The 23,862-nt window shown below is 46.0% G+C and overlaps 1 protein-coding gene and 1 pseudogene across 1 annotated transcript in view; one reads left to right on the top strand and one right to left on the bottom strand.

Annotated features, from left to right (window-relative positions):
• Window positions 1-23,862, top strand: part of CEACAM1 (CEA cell adhesion molecule 1) — a 118,186-nt gene that overhangs the window by 53,597 nt on the left and 40,727 nt on the right. The gene's annotated exons all lie outside the window — the stretch shown is intronic.
• Window positions 2,077-5,287, bottom strand: LOC136328883 (microfibrillar-associated protein 1 pseudogene; annotated as a pseudogene).

Genomic DNA, 23,862 nt, shown 5'->3' with positions numbered 1-23,862 from the left:
TTCAAGGCTGAAGGGAAAGATGATATGAGAGATAGACCCTCTCTCCCTTTGGGGGTCTTAGTTAATAATAACTCATTTTTGTTTAATGGTTTACAAAACACTTCTACATGGCAAATTCATACTCTCTGTACACAAGCCTGCCTGTTCCATAGGCAAGGTGGGTGTTTTTTGGACGACTGAATAGAGCGAACTAGAGATCAGAGAGATTTTGGTGATTGCATGTGAAGGGACATTTTACTCCCGTCAGTTGCCAGGGTCAAGGCGAGACCCCGCACCTAACTGGGACAAGGTTAGACACTGCCTCCCACCACCCCCACCAAAAAAAGAAAAAAGAGAGAGAGGAAGTGGTGTTTGGCTGACACTCTAGGCTTGGGCGGAGGACATGCCCTTGGGGAGCCCAGTATTCCAGACCTGCTTTCCTTGGCAGAACTTCATCACGGAGCACAAGATCCGGAACATTTGTTGTGCGGCCCCGGACCCCGAGGATCTCTGCACCTTTGCCTATATCACCAAGGCCCTGCAGACCAGCCACCGCTATTGCCATGTCTTCAGCACGGTGGACGTGATGGGTGTCCCATGTGGTGGGTGTCCCGCAGCGGGGCGGGCCTGGGTCGAGGGGTCCTCGGGGAGTGTTGTCCCGGCACCTGGGGGGCTCTCGGAAAAAGTCTGGTTCGTGAGGGAGGCCTCAGTGGCCGCCTAGCCCGTCCCGCTACGCCATGGTGAGATGGATGCCCAGAGGACAGGTGGCCTCTCAGGGTTGTGCTGGTGACAGGTCTTCTTGCTCCTAGCGAGCTTCAGTCATGGCCTGAGTCTCTCCTCTGCTGTTTGTGAGCCTGCCACCCTACTCCCCCCAACCAGCTGGGCAGTCTCCCCAATGTGCCCCACTGCCTGGGTCAGGACAACGGGCCCGCATGACAGGAGGCTCTCTTTCCCTGCATCCCTGCTCATTCTGGGCTCTGGTCTGGGCTGAGGGGAGCTGCCCACCGGGAGTAGACAGGCCAGAAGACTCCCTCCGTCCTGCAACAAGGCCCCGGGCGCAGTCCTCCCTCCTGGTTCTGGTCCAAGTCCCTGTTTCCCTTGGGCAGAGGAGCTGGTTCCTAACCCTGGGGCCCCAGGGACAGGCGGAGGGCCTGGTGGTCTGGCTCCTCCTCCGTACAGTGCTACTCCGCGACCCCCACGTGGTGGTTCTGAAGATGAAATGGGGTTCACCCAGTCCTCATTGTTCCTGGCACTTGCCTGTCACTCCCATTTCCCACGCCAGTCAGTTCGGTGACACACTTGTGCACTCCTGAAGGTCACCGTGCCCTGTACAATCACAAAGAAAACAGGGTTTATGCGGTCATGGGTGAAGGACACAGCACTCAGAACTCCCATCAACAGTATGTTTAAAAAAAAGAGAGAGAGAGAGGAACTGAATAAAAACCCTCGCGCCATTTTATTCCTATTAAATGGCCAAGAAGTCCATAAAGGCCACAGTGAGCCAGCCATCTGTCTTCCTGGAGACAGGCTGGGGTTGGCTTGTGGAGGCGCGGCCTGCGGTGAGAGGAGAGCACAGAGGGGCTCAGAGAGGAGAAACGGAAAGAACAGGGACAGCAGGGCAGACAGCAGGACGGGACCAGGGAAGCCCGGCCACCGTGGCGAGGGTGGGGGGTGCAGCCTGGGAGCTGGCGGTGGGAGGCAGAGCCGGGGAACCGCTGAGGTAGCAGTGTGGGTGCCCGGGCTTACCATTGTCCAGACATGTGCCCGTTCCTGTGTGTGCCCGGGTGGCTTGAGTCAGCTGGGCGCAGGGCCTGCGTTCACCAAGTGTTTCTCTGCGAGGACATAACGCGTGAGGACCAGCTGTGTGTGGGGCTCAGCCCGTTCCCTAGTACACCAGCTGTTCAGGTACAGACGCAAGAATCGACCATGCCTGCTCTTGTGACTCCGGATGCCACGGTCCCCGTTCTCAGCGGTATGAGACCAGGGTAGCGGCTCCATCCGCGTGCCTGAGATGCGCTCTTTCCTCCCAGAACCTCACCTACGAGATCATCCTGACGGGCAAAAATTCGAGGTGGCCTACCAGCTGGCCTTGCAGGCCTAGAAGTCCAGGACCCTGGGGGCCTCTGCCGGGGAGACGATTGAGACCAAGTCTTCCAAACCGGTGCCGAAGCGTCGCGCAGGCATGAGGAAGTCAGCAGCAGTACGTGGCCCCGGGCTCGTGGGGGTCTCCCTCACTCCAGACCGCTGGCCCATCAGGAGGCTGCCCTACCGGTTAGGCTGCCCTATGAGGCCCCACCTGTACCCACAAACCCTCTACTGCGAGGGTACAGCTGTCCACCCGGACCCCACCTATCAGATCTAGCAGGGCCGGGTGTCACGCGTGCGGAGTGCGGCCGCGGGAGGCCCCCGTGACATCCCGTGTCTGTGTCTGCTTTGCCTCGCACCCCAGGTGCCGCTGCCTCCCCCCATAGTCGTTGTTACTATCACACCTGCACCACCCACTGCCCTTACCTACCACTGCCGTCTGTTAGTCCCGGAGTCAAGGTCTTTGTGTCTTCTGTGTCTGTGTGTCAGTCTGCCTTCAGTGCCCGTGAGCTTCCTGAGATGCATGGCCTCCCCTTCGGCCTGCATGGCACCCTTTCCTGAGCTGCCCTGCCGCCCTGTCTGTGCTTCAGCCCTTGTTGTCTGTGTGTCCTCCCTCCAGAGCCCAGGTGCCGACTGTGGCCTGGCCCCATCAGGGCCTACCTGAGACCTGAAGTTTCAAACCCTTCTCCCATTCTGCCACAGCTCTGGGGCTTAGAGCACAGTGCTCAGGCAGGGCTAGGCCCCTTCCAGGGGTAGTCAACCTTTTTATACCTACCGCCCACTTTTGTATCTCTGTTAGTAGTAAAATTTTTTAACTGCCCACCGGTTCCACAGTAATGGTGATTTATAAAGTAGGGAAGTAACTTTACTTTATAAAATTTATAAAGCAGAGTTACAGCAAGTTAAAGCATATAATAATAATTATTCAATACTTACCAAGTACTTTATGTCAGATTTTTGCTAAGTTTGGCAGAATAAATCTTTATAAAACAACTTACTATAGTAAATCTATATCTTTTTATTTATATTTTGGTTGCTCCGCTACTGCCCACCATGAAAGCTGGAATGCCCACTAGTGTGCGGTAGGGACCAGGTTGACCAGCACTGCAAGCAAACAGCTCCAAGAAATCCCTGGATCAAGGTGCCCACGGTGAGGCCCAGAGGTGGTCTTCCCACGGTGACCCAGGGAGGGTGTCACTCTGCCATGCCACCTCTTATATATTTCTTCATCCTCATCCATGAAGAAGGCACCCCCATGATAATATGAACTTGTATTTGCCCTTAACAGCTTTGTTGGTAATAACTTTGCCATTCTCCCGAAGTTCAGCTCGCCTCTCTTCCTCAGGTTTCGCATACGTTAGATTTCTGCCCTTTCCTTCTCAAGCGCTTCTCTATCTTCTGTCCCTCTTGATTCTCTTTAGCTCCCGAACTTTCCATGCCTCATATTCCTCCTCCTCATTTTCATCATCAGTATTCAGTGCATCCAGTGCAGCCACCGATCGCTTATTTTCCTCCAGCTCTTTCTTGGTCTCCTCTTCTACAATCTTGAGTGTGTACTTGCACCTCTCCTCAGCCATGCGTTTTGTTTGCCTCCTGCTTCAGCTCCTTCTGTTTCAATGCTTCAGCCTCACGTTCTTGAACTGTTATTCACTCCTTCTTTTGAATGAAGACTGGCTTAAGACCAGGCTCCATCTCATCTTCATTGTCTGTGTACTCTTCATACTCGGACTCTGATCCTGACTCCTCCCCAGAACGTCCTTCATCTTCCACTTCCATGACTTCCATCTCTTCATTTTTTCTTTCCTGTGCTCGCTGACGCATCATGCCACGATGCCGCTCTGTTTCTTCATTATCAATTTCTTCTTCTTCTTCACTGCTGTCTTCTTGTTCCACACACCAAGCATCTCCTTCTACTTCTGAGTCACTTTCTCCTACCACTTCAGGTTCCACTATTTTCTGATGCCGAGCCAATCTCTCTTCCACATCTTCACTGATACGGTTCTGCAAACGCCGAAGCCGAGGGTCGCTAGATGAATCCTCCTCCTGTTCTTCAGGCTCTGCTTCTTGTTCTTTGGCTTTCTTAATGACCTGAAATTCTTCATCCTCCTCATCTGAGGACTCCAGAGGGGCATAGTCCGGCCTCTTTCTAGATACATAGTGTTGGGCAGATAAAATATATTATGCTCACTTTGTTAAATTTGGTGCTGCCCACATGTAAACTGTTGCCCAGGTGATATTAATGTGTGTTGGGAGCGGGCTGTGGGCAGACAGGATAATTGTAGCCTGGGGCTTGGTTTTGGGATTAAGCCTTTTCCACCCTTTTTTTTTTTTTTTAACTATTTTTTTAATTTTATTTATTCATTTTTAGAGAGGAGAGAGAGAGACAGAGAGGGAGAAAGACAGAGAGAGAGAAGGGGGAAGGAGCTGGAAGCATCAACTCCCATATGTGCCTTGACCAGGCAAGCCCAGGGTTTCGAACCGGCGACCTCAGCATTTCCAGGTCAATGCTTTATCCACTGCGCCACCACAGGTCAGGCGCCTTTTCCACCCTTTTTGATGTGGGGTGGTACAATCCAATCATGCCTCAGAGAAGTGACTTTGTATTAGAGACTTCCCTATTTTGTATATTGGATTAAAGGTTTTGATTTCTACACTATAAAATGGGGGCAGGATGGGAGCTTGCTCTCTTGGTTCCTGAGATTAGCATTAGAGAGCAGAGAGCAGAGAAAGGCCACGTGGAAGAGGCCAGGAGAAGCAGCCAAGATGACGGAGTGTTGAGTGAGAGGCCAGTTAGTGCAGAGTTTGTGCAGGGAGAAGGAAGGAGATGGGGAACAGAGGTGAATAAGTCTGGTGAGCTAAAAACCTTTGATTCTAGGAAACTCAGATAAGTCAGTAGCTTTGTGAGCACTGAATGTGAGTGGGTTTTGGAGCCCAGTGTGTGTTTTTACTTGCCCGCCGGGTGCAAGCTAGGATTAAAGAAGATGGCCCATCAGTTTTTGGCTCCGTTGTTTCTTTACCGACTGTCCGAATCCAATGCGAACCTGCATGGGCCAGGTGGCCACTGTGATCATGATAGTGGTCTTGGCCACTGGCTTTACACATAACATTTGACTTTCACTTTTTCCATCGAAATCTCACCTTTCTCATTGCAAACAGGGACGGCACCAGCCGTGGACTGAATGGGCAGTTATTTCATGAGTGCGCTTGGGGCTGACATGTTCATGGCTGCAGCGCTCCTTCCTAAACTTCACTGATTCTAAATAGGAAACAGCTACAACATGGAAGAACAGAAGATCCTCTTCGTCTAGATGTACTAGGAGCTGCAGCGCGACTGATGGAAACACCACTTACGACAGAGTTAGATAAAAAGAAATATGCGATCAGAGGATTGTGAGATTGTGGAGGACGTCTTGGGCTGTCCTGTGTTTTTAACTATGCTGGTGCCCCTCCTCCTGGAGCAGAACGGCAGCGGGGGGCTGGTTCCCGGAAGGTGGGGGTGGAGCCAGGGGCGGGTCTAGGGGCGGGGCCATGGCAGGCCCCAGTCCCAGACCTTGCAGAGTAAGGAGCAGACCTCAGGCTTCACCTTCAGGGCTCAGTCCCCTCCCGCATCAGTGGTCCAGGCTCAGGGGTGTTTCTCTTCCCTGGGGGAGATCAGAGTTGAATTTTGCTGCTGGTGTGCACCTGCAGGGGCAGCTCTCCAGGACACTGTCACAGCCCTGTGGTTGGCCAGAAATTGAGAGCAGGGCCTTGTCTCCCTGCTGACTTAAGCTGACCCTATGGGTTCCTCTCTATTGAACCGTCCTGCGCCCTGGGGCCTGGCAATCACCTTCTCTTTGGAGTAGAGGTGGTGGACCTCTCCTTTCCCATACTAAACAGAAACCTCAACACCTAGAAGTTGGACTTTTACTTCCTGTTCTTCCAGGGCCTGTGAGGGTTCCCCTCCACTTGCTCTGTGCAGGTTCAGCCCCTGCTTTCTTCCAGGAATTGATGAGGACCAGGAGTGGGGGACAGGTAAACTGAGCCGCTGAAGCACTCTGCTGGCCCAAGGTGTGATAAGGTGCCAAAGAACTGTAAAACTTAATATTGGCAATGCCATTTTAAAGAGTAAAGGTCAGGCTTCTCACCCCCTTCTTTCTGTGGAGAAAGGAGGGAGAAGAATGCAGGAGCTTCCTGACTTGCAAGGGCACCTCGGTCAGATAAGTCATAATTTAACTACAGAGCAAGGAAGATAAAACTTATCTAAGAATCCCTTCACTTCTCTTTTCTTAAAAGTCTTTAGAAAAGAATGTTTATATACCTTAATTAAGAATTCCTACACTCTGACTCACCCTCCATCCTAAAGTCATGAGAGTAACAGATACCTCTAGGCAAAGGGATCATGAGCCCCTCCTTACCCACCCCAACCAGTATGTGATTTGGCCTATAAAATCAGCCACAGGCCCTGGCCGGTTGGCTCAGCGGTAGAGCGTCAGCCTGGCGTGCAGGAGTCCCAGGTTTGGTTCCTGGCCAGGGCACACAGGAGAAGTGCCCATCTGCTTCTCCACCCCTCCCCCTCTCCTTCCTCTCTGTCTCTTCCCCTTCAGCAGCCAAGGCTCCATTGGAGCGGAGTTGGTCCGGGCACTGAGGATGGCTCTATGGCCTCTGCCTCAGGCGCTAGAATGGCTCTGGATGCAACAGAGCGACACCCCAGAGGGGCAGAGCATCGCCCCCTGGTGGGCATGCTGGGTGGATCCCGGTCGGGTGCATGCAGGAGTCTGTCTGACTGCCTCCCCGTTTCCAGCTTTGGAAAAATGAAAAAAAAATTTTTTTAATCAGCCACAGAATGGTAGGGACTTGCTATATGATTTTGGATTGTGCCCTGTGTAGTTAGCCAGGGAATTAATAAACTCAAAAATTCATTTGGACTTGGTGTCTCTATGTCAGTGTTTTTCAACCAGTGTGCCATGAGACATGGTCAAGTGTGCCGTGGGGAAATTAAACATGGGTCCCCAAACTATGGTCCGCGTGCCAGATATGGCCCACGGAGGCTATTTATCCGGCCCACTGCCAGCCACCTCCATCCGAACATAAACATTCCCCTCACAATCCCTACAGCTATCAGCAACAGGAAGAGTGGAGGCACAGGGAACATTCACTGACCAATCACCTTCTAGGATTCATCCCGACCACTAGCGATGAACCAATAGTAGGCCACCTCTCATCCGCACTCAGGAAGGTCCCCACTCGGGCTGCCTCACACTTGTCATTGTGTGGCCGTGATGAGTAGTTGAAGCTGCTATTCCTCCCCATGATCCCGATTTCTAATCCTGGTCAGGACTGGAGGTAAATGTTGCCACCACTAGATGAAGCCTCAGCCTCAGCTGGTTATGTCTATCCTGATGGTGTATATAGATATTTGACCTTTTTCTTTTTAAAAGAGGCCCCCACAGAGGGTGATATACAATACATCACAATGTTATCTATATTGTATATGGCCTCCTGAAGGGTCATCTTCTTAAAGAGCTCAGTCTATATACACCATCAAAACAGACAGAACCAAGGCCCCTGCACCCAGCTGACCATGGGATTTGAACCCAAAACCTCAGGGAGAACTCTAGTATTTATCAGAATCCTTACCTAGAAAGCAAACTTCTCAATCTGACAGTAGAGATGCTCTGAGGACTTATGATGTTACACAAGTACCCAACATTTTCTAAAATTGATTTTGTCCAGACTCTATATAGAGTATTTGCCAAATTGATATGAATGCACAACCTTGATGAAAGCTCCAGTATCTATTAGCACTCCCATTTTCAACCACATATCTATGTGAGCTGAGCTTCTCAAGCTTGACTGCAATAAAAACTAAAAACAGAGAGAGACTGAGAACTATTGAGGAAGAGCTTCGTGTGTGTCTTTCTACCATTCCTGCCAGGATATCCCTTTTGTGTTCATCTAAACAGGCCTAGGTTTCACACTAAGTGAGTATACATACATTTAGAAACTATATTATTAACTATATGTATAATATGTACTGTGTTAGAGTGTCATTTTGGTAGGTGGTGTGCCCCAGGATTTTGTAAATGTAAAAAATGTGCTGTGGCTCAAAAAAGGTTGAAAATCACTACTCTATGTAACCCGTGAATTGTAGCACTTTATAATATTTGGGGGCTTGTCTGGGATGCCGGTGTTCTGTGTCACAGGGTAGAGACCTCCAGACCAGCTGGCCTCTCTGGAGGGTTGCCTGACCCCACTAGATCTCTAGGAGGGTCACCCCCTGAGATGTTCCAGGGTTCCAATTTTCCTGTGGGTCTTGGACAACTTCTCAGCCAACACTCCTGGTCCGTAAAATTTGATGATTTGGCAGAGAAATCAAAGAGTGCAAATTCTGACCTCCAGAGGTAAGTAGGGTAAAACTTTTCCTTTACTGAATTCTAGCTTTCTGTCTGTTTTGAATTCTAGCTTTTCTGTTTGTGACTAGTCGATATAAAACTATTGTGGCAGAGGGTCAGACATGATCAAACTCACACAATAGGCTCTCCAGGAACAAGACGTTGGTGGAGAGTTAGGACCTGCCTTGGGCTTTGTAAAGCCAGCAGCCAGGGCTACCATCACAGCCGCCCGGCCCATGCAGGTTCGCATTGGATTCGGACAGTCGGTAAAGAAACAAAGGAGCCAAAAACTGATGGGCCTTCATCTTTAATCCTAGCTTGCACCTGGCAGGCAAGTAAAAACACACACTGGGCTCCAAAACCCACTCACATTCAGTGCTCACAAAGCTGCTGACTTATCTGAGTTTCCTAGAATCAACGGTTTCTAGCTCACCAGACTTATTCACCTCTGTTCCCCATCTCCTTCCTTCTCCCTGAACAAACTCTGCACAAACTGGCTTCTCACTCAACACTCCGCCATCTTGGCTGCTTCTCCTGGCCTCCTCCACGTGGCCTTTCTCCCCTCTCCTCTCTGCTCTCTCCTCTAATGATAATCTCAGGAACCGAGAGAGCAAGCTCCCATTCTGCCTCCATTTTATAGAGTAGAAATGAAAACCTTTAATCCAATATACAAAATAGGAAAGTCTCTACTACAAAGTCACTTATCTGAGTCATGACGGGATTGTACCACCCCACATCAAAAAGGGTGGGAAAGGCTTAGTCCTAAAACCAAGCCCCAGGCTACAAGAATCCTACCTGCCCACAGCCCGCCCCCAACACATTAATATCACCTGGGTGACGGCCTCCACGTGGGCAGCACCATCTTTAACAAAGTGAGCATAATATATTTTATCTGCCCAACAGGCTTTATTGGGACACATTTGTTTGTGCTCTCAGGAAAGACAATTAGTGAGGACATTTGTTTGTGCTCTTGGAAGACATTAGTGGGGACTGAATTAATCAGTCCTGCCTCAGACTTCCAGGGACACCTTTGTGCTGTCCATGTCGAGATTTCCTTCTTTGATTTTATTGTTTCTGAAGGAAAACCCCTAAGTGATTGGTGTGTGAGTGGGGATCTCTGGTGCCTGAGCATGAGTTTCCATGAGGGACGTGGCCAGTGAGCACCTGAGAGGCTCCTGACCAGGCATCCCCTTCCCATGTCCATTGAACTGTGCCTAAAAGTCAAGTGTAAATGTAAATGGTAAATCGTTCTGAAGTTTGTCTTTGTTCATCAGAGAAATCTCTAGTGACATTTTCTGGTTCAAGCCACCTTCCTCAGACTTGCTAGATCTCTTTTCTTGGATCCAAGACCTTTAGTTTCAAGGCTCTCTGTCCTACTTTTCCCAAGAGGAAATTGCTTTTTCTGTTATGTTGGGCAGATAAAATGTATTATGCTCACTTTGTTAAAGTGGCGCCGCCCACGTGGAGGCCATTGCCCAGGTGATATTAATGTGTGTCTCTGTGGACAGGCAGAATCCTTGTAGGCTGGGGCTTGGTTTTGGGATTAAGCCTTTCCCACCCGTTTTGATGTGGGGTGGTACAATCCAATCATACCTCAGAGAAGTGACTTTGTATTAGAGACTTCCCTATTTTGTATATTGGATTAAGGGTTTGGATTTCTACACTATAAAATAGGGGCAGAATAGGAGCTTGCTCTCTTGGTTCCTGGGATGATTAGCATGAGAGAGCAGAGGGAGCAGAGCAGAGCAGCAGAAAGAGGCCATGTGGCCAGGAGAAGCAGCCAAGATGGCGGAGTGTTGAGTGAGAGGCCAGTTTGTGTAGTGTTTGTATCTGGGATAAGGAAGGAGATGGGGAACTGAGGAGAATAAGGCTGGTGATCTAGAAACCTTTGATTCTAGGAAACTCGGATAAGTCAGTAGCTTTGTGAGCACTGAATGTGAGTGGGTTTTGGAGCCCAGTGTGTGTTTTTACTTGCCCGCTGGGTGCAAGCTAGGATTAAAGACTATGGCCCACCAGTTTTTGGCTCCATTGTTTCTTTACCAACTGTCCGAATGTAATGCGAACCTGCACTGGCCAGGCGGCTGTGATGGTGGCCCTGGCCATGGCTCCTGGCTCTACACTGAGAAAGGTGACTTTTTTAAAAAGATGTGAAAATTAAGAGGCAGTAAGCCATAAAGATATGAGGGCCAGAGGTTGGAGAGCCTTCTGCAGAGGGACCAGTGAGAGCAAAGGCTTTGAGGCAGGACATGGTTTGGTTATGAGGCACAGCAGAAAGGCCAGAAGGCTGGGGCAGAGTGAACTCAGGAAAGAGTGGAGCAGATGAAGTAGAAAGGAAGGGAGCCATTTTTGGAAAGCCCTGGAGGTCATAGCAAAGACTTTGCATTTATTCTGAGCCAGATGTCGGAGCCGATCCACTAGTGCTGGCTAACAAGGTCACAGCAGAAGAAGATCCACAACTGCTGGTTGACAAAGTCACAGCAGAAGAAGACCAATGGCTGCTGGTTAGTAAAGTCACCGCAGTGAAGACTAACAGCTGCGGGTTGACAAAGTCACCGCAAAGGAAAGGCACAACGATACTTCCCCCTTTAGACCTTTTTGAATTAATCTGGCCTTATATCCCCCCTTTCCTGGTGTGTGCTATCATTTATGGCACAGGGATAATAGTACCGTACTTTCCCTGTAGATTCATAGTAATTTCTTTGGAAATGAGACAGAGGGTGTGAGTTCCACAGAAAAGCCTGTAAGCCCCTTGAACTGGGCTCATAGACATAAGAAGCTGGCTATGATATCCCTCATAAAGGGTTAAGTTGGTAGGAGAACTTCTTCTTATTAATCATGTTAGAAAGAATAGATTGTGACTTATGAATAGGTAGGAAACAGTAACTATACACAGAGCACCTTTCAGCCTTCACTTAATTCATCACTTTTCCTCCCTAGCCTTCTCATGTGGTAGAGTAAAGAAACTTCCCATTCTTCTTGCATACCTGACCTGCAGGTGGTGGAACACTCTGAGAAAAGTAAAGTTAGAACTTAATTAGTGTATGAATATAGTAATAAATAAAATTTGACTAGACAATAGTATCCTAGACAAGGTAGAGTTATTAATCAGTACTGACCTTTTGGAAGTTTGTATCAATATTGTTATTGCTGTTCAAGTTATTGTATAATTGTACTTTGAATGACTTACAGTTTATAGAAATGAATTAACTGTTACCTAGAAAATGTAACCATAGTGAAACAAAAACAATGATTAATCAATGTATTCTGAATACCATGTGATTGTAACTTAGTGTGTGTGCATAAAAGGAAAGCTAGACCAGCAATTGAGAGAGATGCCTGGCAGTAAATGCTAACCCGAGAATAAAGAGAAAGAAAAGAATTCGGCTCTCTCACTCGATTCGTGCCGACGCCGTCTCTTCCTGTGGGACCCCTGGATTCCCCCCAGGGCTGGACCCCGGCAGCCAGAAGCCAGGAACAGCTTTAAGCCAGGGAGGGAGTGCGTGGCCTGACCTGCCCTTAAGCTGGGCCATTTGGCCTGTGTTGAGAACAGATTGCAGGAAGGTGTGAGTAGAAATGCAAAAATCTGAGAAAGATGATGGTGGCTAAGACATAGTTCTGGGTAGTAGAAATGGTGAGAAACAGTCATGTTTGTTTTATTTTGAAAGTAGAACTGCCAGAGTTTTCTTGCTGATCATCTGTGAAGGATGTGATTGAAGGAAAGGGGTATGTTTCACAACTCTTACCATAAAACAAAGTCAAGATTATGGAATGTAGCGATCAAAATTGGGAGTCTTAGAATATATTGAACATTTCAAAATTATTTTATACAGTTATGGTGGACTGGTTGGGTGGATTTATCTCTGCGTGTGGTGGGTGTACACAAGCAACCCCCCTGCCCCCGTGTAAAGCCAGTAGGCAGGGCCAGAGCCACTATCACAGCAGCCTGGCCCATGCAGGTTCGCATTGGATTCGGACAGTCGGTAAAGAAACCATGGAGCCAAAAACTGGTGGGCCATAGCCTTTAATCCTACCTTGCACCCAGCGGGCAAGTAAAAATACACACTGGGCTCCAAAACCCAGTCACACTCAGTGCTCACAAAGCCACTGACTTATCCGAGTTTCCTAGAATCAAAGGTTTCTAGATCACCAGACTTTCTCCTCAGTTCCCCATCTCCTTCCTTATCCCAAATACAAACTCTACACAAACTGGCAACTCACTCAGCACTCCACCATCTTGGCTGCTTCTCCTGGCCTCCTCCACGTGGCCTTTCTCTGCTCTCCTCTGCTCTCTCTTCTAATACTAGTCTCAGGAACCAAGCACCAAGTCCCGTTCTGCCTCTATTTTATAGTGTAGAAGTCCAAACCCTTAATCCAATATACTAATAGGGAAGTCTCTAATACAAAGTCACTTCTCTGAGGCATGATAGGATTGTACCACCTCACACCAAAAAGGGTGGGACAGGCTTAATCCCAAAACCAAGCCTCAGGCTACAACAATTCTCAACACACATTAATATCACCTGGGCAACGGCCTCTTTAACAAAGTGAGCATAATACATTTTATCTGCCCAACACCCCGTGTGTATATGGTTCTGGAACGTTCAAGTGGGGATTTTTTTCCATTAGCAATTGGTCGCAATTACTAAAGTTCCGGGCTCTGCTGGTGTGCCTGCTGCTTCCTGAGAGGTTGAGGCTGCAGACCGCAGCCCGGTTCTGCTCTGCAGTGAGTCTCAGGGCTGTTCCCAAAGGAAGACAAGAAACCTGTGTACAGAGTGAGTACACAAATGTAGAAGCTACCTGTTGGTCAAATAAGTTTGTAAATATGATATATATGTTTGCTCGCTTATAGTTTGCATTGGGTGTGGAGGACAGGCTGTAAGCAGGCCGGGTTGTTATAGCCTAAGGCTCAGTTTTAAGACTAAGCTTTTCCCCACACCCTTGACTGTTACATGATGTGGGGTGGTGCACTCTTGTGAGGAATCCCATTATGCCTCAGATAAGTGACTTTGTATCAGAGACTTCCTTGTTTGTATATTGGATTAAAGGTTTTGGTTTCTACACTATAAAGTGGGGCAGACCGGGAGCTTGCTCTCTCTCGGTTCCTGAGATTAGCATTAGAGCAGAGAGCAGGTTGGAGAGCAGAAAAGGGCCACGTGGAGGAGGCCAGGAGAAGCAAAGCAGTCAAGATGGTGGAGTGCTGAAAGAGAAGCCAGTTAATGCAGAGTTTGTGTAGAGAGAAGGAGATGGGGAACAGAGGTGAATAAGGCTAGTGAGCTAGAAACCTTTGATTCTAGGAAATTCGAATAAGTCAGTAGCTTTGTGAGTGCTGAATGAGAGGGTTTTGAAGCCCAGTGTGTGTTTTTACTTGCCTGCCAGGTGCAAGCTAGAATAAAACATAATGGCCCATCAGTTTGTGGGTCTGTTTGTTGTTTCATTACTGTCTGTCCGATTCCAATGTGAACCTGCATGGGCCAGTCGGCTGTGATGATGGCTGTGGCTACTGGCTTTACACTACCATAAACCCACAGAGCACACACCAAGTTTTGAGAAGTTTGAGCATTTAAGAACTGGAACGTAAAAATTTGGTGGAAATGTAAAATAATGTTGAATTTACTAACTTGGAAATTTAGTCACAGGCACAATGACTTGACTATGTAAAACATTATAGCTCAATAAATGGCAGCAGTTTTTGCAATATCTGTAAGAGATTACATGGGGGATTTGTTTTAGCTGTGAAGCAGCTTATTTGTAGCAAAGGTGATTAAATAATGGAAGGTGTACCTGCAGAATCTTAGGAAGCCTTTTTATTCCAACAGCCGAGGGACGGATATTCCTGATCTCTCCACAAGGTGGCAATCATGACTACACTTCAGTTTTTTTTTCTTGATAAAAATATCTAGGCCCTGGCCAGTTGGCTCAATGGTAGAGCATCGGCCTGGCGTGCAGAAGTCCCGGGTTCGATTCCCAGCCAGGGCACACAGGAGAAGCATCCATCTGCTTCTCCACCCCTCCCCCTCTCCTTCCTCTCTGTCTCTCTCTTCCCCTCCCGCAGCCGAGGCTCCATCGGAGCAAAGATGGCCCAGGCGCTGGGGATGGCTCCTTGGCCTCTGCCCCAGGTGCTAGAGTGGCTCTGGTCGCAACAGAGCGATGCCCCAGAGGGGCAGAGCATCACCCCCTGGTGGGCAGAGCGTCGCCCCCTGGTGGGCGTGCCAGGTGGATCCTGGACGGGCGCATGCAGGAGTCTGTCTGACTGTCTCTTCCCGTTTCCAGCTTCAGAAAAATAAAAAAATAAAAAATAAAAATCTATAAAATTTGTACTTTGGCAGGAAAAACTAAAGAACCGTGACTTATATTTTATTGTCACATATTGTATTTTATTATCTATGGATGAGTTATATTTCCCCAAACCTTCATCTCCACTTATGGGTTTTTAAAACATATTAAGGGCTGAGGGAGGCATGTTGTAATAGTGGGTTGGCAAATATCCACTCCCCGGCCTCACATCTCTACACTAGAACATTGTCCTTATGAAAAGTTTGAAAAACCAAACAAAGTTTCTTGTATCTTAAAAGTCTAATATGAGGTTCTACCTAAAACTCAGTGTAAAGAAGAAAAGTCAGAAATCTGGATGTTTTCTCAACATTAAAAAATTATGATTTAGGCCAAGGAATGTGGAAGTAGTATGTTTTATAAAATGCTCTCAATGAACTAATGTTCCAGTAAGAATCTTTTACCTTTGAGATAGAATGCTTTCAATTTAAAATTCAGAGAAATATGCCTGACCTGTGGTGGCACAATGGATAAAGCGTGGACCTGGAATGCTGAGGTCACCGGTTCAAAACCCTGGGCTTGCCCAGTCAAGGCATATTTGGGAGTTGATGCTTCCTGCTCCTCCCCTCCCTCTCTCCCCCTTCTCTAAAATGAATAAATAAAATCTTTTTTAAAAAAAGAATAGTTTAAAAAAATTCAGAGAAATACACTTTTATTTTTAATGAAATAAAATTTCCCCTTGTGTAGGAGTTACAAATTTTATGTAGTTAGCGTTATTCTTGCCACTTGACCTGCAATAATTCTCTATTTTGTACCTCTATTTTGCCTGATGGCAAAAAAAGAAAAAGAAAAAAATCCTGTCTCTTGCTCTTGTAGTCTATCAGTTCAGGATTTTCTCTCCCCTCCTTTGTGGAATTAGCTCTGTGGTATTAAAGCCTCATCAGCAGAGGGCACTTGGTTCCTGGAATGTGTGTATATGTATCTCTGACTTGGATGTTGATATATTTGGGCCCAGGGCAAGGTCAGTCCTTCATGGTGCATCCACAGAAATGTGGTTCTTGCTCTTTTTCTCTCTTCTTCCTACTGTGGCACCCTTTCTTTATAACCACAAGACTCAGGTTTTTCCATAAGCCTCTCTTACTCGGTTAACTTCCCAGCTCTTCCATGCTCCTGGGAAACCTCTGTTCTGGTCTGGTGTGCTCTGCCTAAAAACAGCTCAGTGCGGGGGCTAGTCTGGCAGTATTAAAAACAGCTCAGGATTCCCTGGCCGGTTGGCTCAGCGGTAGAGCGTCGGCCTAGCGTGCGGAAGACCCGGGTTCGATTCCCGGCCAGGGCACACAGGAGAAGCGCCCATTTGCTTCTCCACCCCTCCGCCGCGCTTTCCTCTCTGTCTCTCTCTTCCCCTCCCGCAGCCAAGGCTCCATTGGAGCAAAGATGGCCTGGGCGCTGGGGATGGCTCTGTGGCCTCTGCTCCAGGCGCTAGAGTGGCTCTGGTCGCAACATGGCGACGCCCAGGATGGGCAGAGCATCGTCCCCTGGTGGGCAGAGCGTCGCCCCTGGTGGGCGTGCTGGGTGGATCCCGGTTGGGTGCATGCGGGAGTCTGTCTGACTGTCTCTCCCTGTTTCCAGCTTCAGAAAAATGAAAAAAAAGAAAAAGGAAAAAAAACAAAACAAAACAAAAAAAACAGCTCAGTGCGGGGGCTAGTCTGGCAATATTTCCCAGCCTGCAAAGGTGTATGTGTGTGTGTGGGGGGGGGGGTGCTATATGTGTTGCAGCTGACAGGCATTTGGGACTTGCCTTTACAAGCTCCGCCTGTGGACGGGGGTGGTCTGCCCTCAGGAATACAGGTGTTCATGATGCTTTTTCTTTCTCCATCTCTCTCTTTCCCTGTGCCCTTCTCTGTATAGCACTACTAGACATTTACACTGCGACATTTGTGCATTCAGAGACTGGCTTATCAGTTACAAAATCCAGAAGATTGTGTGGGGTTGGGGGGAGCATGTTAAACTGGTTAGCTTTTTTTTGTTGGTTTTTTTTTGGGGGGGGGTTGTATTTTTCTAAAGTTAGAAGTGGGGAGGCAGTCAGACTCCTGTATGCGCCCAACTGGGATCCAGCAGGCATGCTCAACAGGGGGCGATGCTTTGCCCATCTGGGGTGTTGCCCTGCTGCAATCGAAGGCATTCTAGCGCCTGAGGCAGAGGCCATGGAGCCATCCTCAGCACCTGGGCCAACTTTGCTCCCATGGAGCTTTGGCTGAGGGAGGGGAAGAGAGAGACAAAGAGAAAGGAGAGGGGGAGGAGTGGAGAAGCAGATGGGTGCTTCTCCTGTATGGCCTGATCGGGAATTGAACCCAGGACTTCCATAGGCTGGGCTGAGGCTCTACCGCTGAGCCAATCAGCTGGGGCCTTTTAATTTTTATTTATTTATTTATTTAAATTATTTTTTTTTTATTTATTCATTTTAGAGGAGAGAGAGAGAGAGAGAAAGGGGGAGGAGCAGGAAGCTTCAACTCCTATATGTGCCTTGACCGGGCAAGCCCAGGGTTTTGAACCAGCGACCTCAGCATTCCAGGTTGACGCTTTATTCACTGCGCCACCACAGGTCAGGCCTTTATTTATTTTTTTGACAGAGAGAGGGACAGATAGGAACAGACAGGGAGAGAGAGAAGAATAAATTCTTCGTTGTGGTTCTTTAGCTGTTCACATAGCTTTCTCATATGTGCCTTGACTGGGGGGCTACTTCAGAGTGAGTGACCCCTTGCTCAAGCCAATGACCCTGGGCTCAGGGTTCCGAACCTGGGTCCTCTGCGTCCCTGTCCAATGATCCACTGCACCACCACCTGGTCAGGGTTTGCCTTTAATGTAGCTGGAAAATGATGAATTAGAGCTAGTGCAGGGCACATGTTACTGAGTGTAGCTAAGAGACATTATGACAAATCCAGGATCCTCCAGTTACTAGTTGTGTGAGTTTAGACAATTAAAAGATGTAAATGGTATCAAACTGTGAAGTGTAAATGTAGAATATGATCTTTTTCCTTTTAGTTTAAAGCTATGGTGTGTAAGTAAAACCTAAGTTAATACAAAAGCTTTTAAAGACTGGGTTTCCATAGTTCCTCAAGGCAGTTTATACAGAGAAATTATGTGGTTTGAAAGAATACTGTAAAATTTGCTCAGTTTTAATGGCCTGAATACAAAAATTTTTGTATAAATATAGCTTTCCTATATTATTCTCCATCTATAATTGTCATAAAATTATGTTGAAAACATACTTTTCATCACATCTGGGTATATCATTAAGTTCTTTTCTTTTTTTTTAATTTTATTTATTTATTTATTTATTTTAGAGAGGAGAGGGAGAGACACAGGGAGAGAGAGGAGAGACAGAGAGAGAGAAGGGGGGAAGATCTGGAAGCATCAACTCCCATATGTGCCTTGACCAGGCAAGCCCAGGGTTTCGAACCTGCGACCTCAGCATTTCCAGGTCGATGCTTTATCCACTGCGCCACCACAGGTCAGGCTAAGTTCTTTTCTTTAATAAGACTTTATAAAAATGAACAAAGAAGAAAGTATGGATAATTTCAGGCAGAATGAGAAAACAAATATTAAAAACACCAAATAAAATTGTTATAGGTGGCACTCTAGATGTTGAGAAGGGTTTTCATTATAAATATATACTTAAGCTTACATGAGTTTCACATGGCTAATAATACTCTAGAATAATTCAAATTATATGTTACAAATAGCATTTTTGCGAGTAACTATCCAGAGTTCCTTTTTACAGTCTTCAGTACAAAACTCTTTCTTTAGGTTTAAAATAACAACTGTGATCTTATGAATAATGCCAAGAGGGAGTTTCAGGTGTTCTTGGTAATATGCTAGTCTCCAGTGCAGTTTCTTTCCCACTGCGCTTATGCGTCCCATGTGTACTTGCCTCTGTGTGAGTGAAATGGCACCACAGCCCTGAATGGGACAGTCACTTGTCCAGCTTGACAGAAGTGGCAGCTCAACTGGGTTTCACTGGAACATTTATAAAGTTTTAGTTAGTGGCCACTGCCAGCTTAGAAGGTAATTAGAATAAGTGAATTTTGTCTAGAAGCCAAGGAAAGAACATCTATCTGGCATTGAGGTAAAAGAGAAGGACTTCTTGTTTTCCTGGCCCTTGTACTTGCAGCTGGACTCTGCAGCGCAGTAGGGGAAGGAAATCATGCCCTCCCTCCCATGCCTTTGTGAACCCAGAACAAAGCAATTACATTTTGAGAAGAAACCATTTACAGGAGAACCAATTTCACTGCAAGTATCCCGGAATTCAACAGCTTAACATGGCTCTGGTTGGAATAACATCTTTAAAATTGTGTCTTGGCTGCTGTGTGACTCCTAGTGTGTACTATTATTTGGTGGCAGAAACCATATGACTCATTGAGGTCCCCTGCTGTGTGAGGTCCCCTGTGGCAGGCTGCCACCATCATGGCTGTGTGGCTGCATGGTGGTGGGAAGCAGACCTCAGAGTCAGTTCCTCTGGGGCCAGGGGGGTGGGAGGGGGTACAGAAAAGAAATTGCTTCACAACAGCTGGGCAGACAAATGGCTAAGCTCATCACCTGACTCTTACTGTCCATGTTTCTCATTCTTTTAGCAAAAGAAAAACTTACTAGCCAATGGGATTTTCTCTGCAATGCTGGCCTCAAGAAATGGCATACAAGAAACCCAGAAGTAAATTCTTATGACTTAATTAAAGCTAATGTAATATGCAATTCCAATGCATTATCAATCTCAGTAGAATTGTTGCTTTGTTCTAACTGGCAGTGCAAATTGCTTATGAAGGTACAGGAATAACATGTGATGAAAAAATTCATATAACAGCTACTTTTTATTGATCTGAACACAAATGTTTTTTGTTTTTGCCTAACCACAGGTTGTCTTTGTTCTTTTACTAGGTCTTTAAGGTGTGATGTTAGGTTGTTTACTTGGGATCTTTTGGGGTTTATTTTCAGTTTATTTTTTTATTTTTTAAATTGTGTTAACGTAAATTCAACTGTCCCACTCAATCTAACACCCTCACCCACCAACAAGGTATCCCCATACACCCCTTTGGTTCCTCCCCCGACTCCCTTCCCCATTCCCTCTGGAATTTGCTGATCTGTTACTGTATCTATGCATTTTGTATACATAATTTCACTAATCCCTTCACCTTCTCTGATTCCATCCCCTTATCCATCTTCCCTCAGACAACTGTCCTCCTACTCCCCATGATTCTGCCTGTTTCTATTCTGTTCCTCAGTTCACCATGTTCATTAGATTCCACATATAAGTGAGATCATATGATATTTGTCTTTCTCTGCCTGGCTTATTTCACTTAGCATAATAATCTCTAGGTCCATCCATGCCATCACAAAAGGTAAGATTTTCTTTTTTCATGGCTGCATAGTATTCGATTATGAATAGGTACCACATTTTTTTTTTATCCATTCATCTACTGATGGATACTTGAGCTGTTTCCAGATTATGGCTATTGTAAACAATGCTGCAATAAACATGGGGGTGCATATCTTTTTCGAATTAGTGTTTTGGTATTCTTTTGGGGGGGGTATTCTTAGCATATATTACTAAAAGTGGGATAGCTGGGTCAAATGGCAGTTTCATTTTTAATTTTTTGAGGAAACAATATTCTGTTCTCCACAGTGGCTGCACCAGTCTGCATTCCCACCAGCAGTGCAGGAGGGTTCCCTTTTCTACACACCCTCACTAGCACTCATTGTGTATTGATTTGTTAATGAGCGCTATTCTGACAGGTGTGAGATGGTATTTCATTATGATTTTAATTTGCATTTTTCTGATAATTAGTGACATTGAACATTTTTTATATGCCTGTTGGCCATCTGTATGTCCTTTTTGGATAAGTGTATATTTAGCTCCTTTGCCCATTTTTTTTATTTTTATTTTTAATTTTATTTATTCATTTTATGGAGGAGAGAGAAAGGGAGAGAGAAAGGAGAGAGAGACAGAGAGAGAAGGTGGGGAGGAGCTGGAAGCATCAAATCCCATATGTGCCTTGACCAGGCAAGCCCAGGGTTTCGAACCAGCGACCTTAGCATTTCCAGGTCAATGCTTTATCCACTGTGCCACCACAGGTCAGGTTCCTTTGCCCATTTTTAAATTGAATTGTTTACCTTCCTGGTGTTGAGTTTTTAAAGTTCCTTATAAATTTTGGTTATTAACCCCTTATCAGATATGCAATTCATATTAAAATACCAATGGCATACTTCACAGATCTAGATCAAATATTTCAAAAATTTATATGGAACTAATTTGTTCCTCATTGAAGGGGTTGTCTTTTTATTTTGTTAATGGTGTCTTTTGCTATGCAAAGCTTTTTAGTTTGATATAGTCCCATTTGTTTATTTTGTCCTTTATTTCACTTGCCTGAGGACATATATTGTCAAAAGTATTGCTACAAGAGATATTGGAGAATTTACTGCCTATGTTTTCTTCCAAGATTTTTATTGTTTCATGAGTTACATTTAAGTCTTATATGCATTTTGAGTTTGTTTTTGTGAATGGTGTAAGTTGGTGGTCTAGTTTTATTCTTTTGCATGTACCTGTCCAATTTCCCAACACCATTTATCAAAGAGACTATCTTTACTCCATTGTATACTCTTGCTTCTTTTGTCAAATGTCAATTGACCATAAAGATGTGGGTTTATTTCTGGGTTCTCTGTTCTGTTTCATTGATCTGTATTCCTGTTTTTATGCTAGTACCAAGCTGTTTTGATTACAGTGGCCTTGTAGTATAACTTCATATCAGGAAGTGTGATACCTCCTACTTTATTCTTCATTTTCAAGATTGCTAAGGCTATTCAGGTTCTTTTTGGTTCCATATAAATTTTTGAAATATTTGATCTAGATCTGTGAAGTATGCCATTGGTATTTTAATATGAATTGCATTGAATATATAGATTGCTTTTGGTTGTATGAACATTTTAATGATAATTGTTCCTATCCTTGAACACAGTATATGCTTCCACTTGTTTGTATCTTCCTTGATTTATCAATGTTTTATAATTTTCTGAGTACAGGCCTTTTACATCCTTGGTTAAATTCATTCCTAGGTACTATATTTTTTTGTTGTTGTGATAATGAAGGGGATTGTTTCCTTAATTTCTCTTTCTGACAGTTTTTTGTAGATGTATACAAATGCCACTGATTTCTGAATATTAATTTTATATCCTACCACCTTGCTGAATTTATCAGCTCTAGTAGTTTTTAGACAGAGACTTTAGGGTTTTCTCTGTACTGTATGATGTCATCAGCAAATAAGGACAGTTTTACTCTTTTTTTCCAATTTGGATGCCTTTTATTTTCTCCTCTTATCTCATTGTTGTGGCTTTTTTTTTCTTTATGGTTCAATGTCCTTTTTAATGCTTACTACCTCTTTAAGTTCCATTGTGATCATTCATTTTTACTCTAAGATCCTTGAGCATCCTAATAACCATTATTTTATACTCTATATGGTAGTTTACTTCTATTTTACTTAATCCTTTTCCTGGGGATTTCTCTTATTGATTCATTTGGGACTTATTTCTTTGTCTATTCAGTTTGTCTGTGTATTAGGTAGCTCTGCTCTGACTCCTAAATTTGTTGTGATGTCTTTATGAGGATGTTTCAGTGAGAATAACCTCTAGGCCACCTGAGCTCTTTGCTCTAGGGATGATTCCTGAGGGGTATATTTATCCTCCTTTTGTATGTGAGTCTTAGATGCTGTTGGCCCTTTTGTGGGTCGACTTAACCCTTTAGGCTGACTGGCTATAAGGATCAACCTTGATCACCTGTATTAGACCTGTGCAATGCCTGTCCCCTGGGGTGTAGTTATTCTTAGCGGGTTCTGGTGCCTGCTGGACTCTTTTGGGTGCACTGCTTGTGTGGCTAGTTGAGTCTAGTGTTGGTGTGGTCTACAACACACTGCTGGCTGTGTTGGTTGTGGGACTTCCTGAATGGGTTTGGGTAAAGGTTGATTTCAGATGTTGTTGCTTCATCTTCCCAGAGTCTTCTGTAGAGTTGGCTCAGGCTGGCCTTATACTGCCAACTCCTTCACAGGTTGGAAGCTTGGTGGATTAGGGAAACTGAGGTCAGGAGAACATTAGTGGGACCCACTACTTTGGAGGTCTTTTGGTCAGAATCTCATTACGGAGAAAGTGGCCCCTACTCCAGAGCCTAATCAGTCAACCACTGCTGGATACTCCAATTCTATTTTTCCCCAGAGAGGTGAGCAGCAGGCTCAGGTTGGGTAGGGCCAACTGTCCCCTCTGCAGAAGTTCTTCTAGCTGAGGAGCCTCTGATCTCACGGAGAAAGATTGAAAGAATATTCTACTGGTACCAATTGTGATCCTTCCCCTATATGGTGACTAAGCCCCTTGATCGGTCACAACAGTAGTCTCCAAGGAACTCACACTTTGAATGTCTGAGCTCTAAGCCTCTTTTCTATCCCACTGTGTAACTTAGCCTAGCAGGGCAGGGTATCTGAGGCCTGGGACGGCTAACTATGAGGCTTTACCTTGTCCAATGCATGTGAGCTGCTATGCAGGTATTGACCACAGAACGTGGAATTTGCCTCAGCCTTCCCTTTGGATATGCTGCTAGTATTGCTTGTTGTGTCTTTCTCTGATGTTGTCTGTAGCTGGCCACTGAATGTATTAGTTCTGGGCCTCTTAGGAGAGAACCTGATGCTGACCAGTGTAAATCACTGCCCATGACTAGCCCTCAGCAGACTTTTTGGAACTATAAGTAATCCAGAGTTTGAGGCTGCCTCTGTTAAGTTTAACTGCAGCTGGAATGACCAAGCTGCACACCTAGGGTGGCTTTTACCAGCACCAGGCCTGGGGGCAATTCAACAAAAGACTCAATGTTCCCAGGGAGCCACCTCCTGCTGCCTTTGTCTGCTGGTTGCTTAGAGCAAATCAGGCATCAGGAAAGTGGATAGGTGTAGTTTCTACCACAAAGCCCCAGGTGTCCATCTGTCCTGAGCTCTCTTACAGACCTCATTAGGGTGTGGTCTCTGAAGCTCAAAGATTTAGTCTGCCCACAGTCTGAATAGTTTCTAGTTTCTTCTAAGTCTTTTGTGGAGCTGAAGCACCAGTCATATCCTCAGGAAAAAGGGGGGAAAAC

Source organism: Saccopteryx bilineata, chromosome 3, assembly GCF_036850765.1.
Source record: "Saccopteryx bilineata isolate mSacBil1 chromosome 3, mSacBil1_pri_phased_curated, whole genome shotgun sequence".
NCBI classification, from domain to species: domain Eukaryota; kingdom Metazoa; phylum Chordata; class Mammalia; order Chiroptera; family Emballonuridae; genus Saccopteryx; species Saccopteryx bilineata.
Note: the sequence above shows the minus strand (reverse complement) of the source record. Positions and strands in the feature narration are given on the sequence as shown.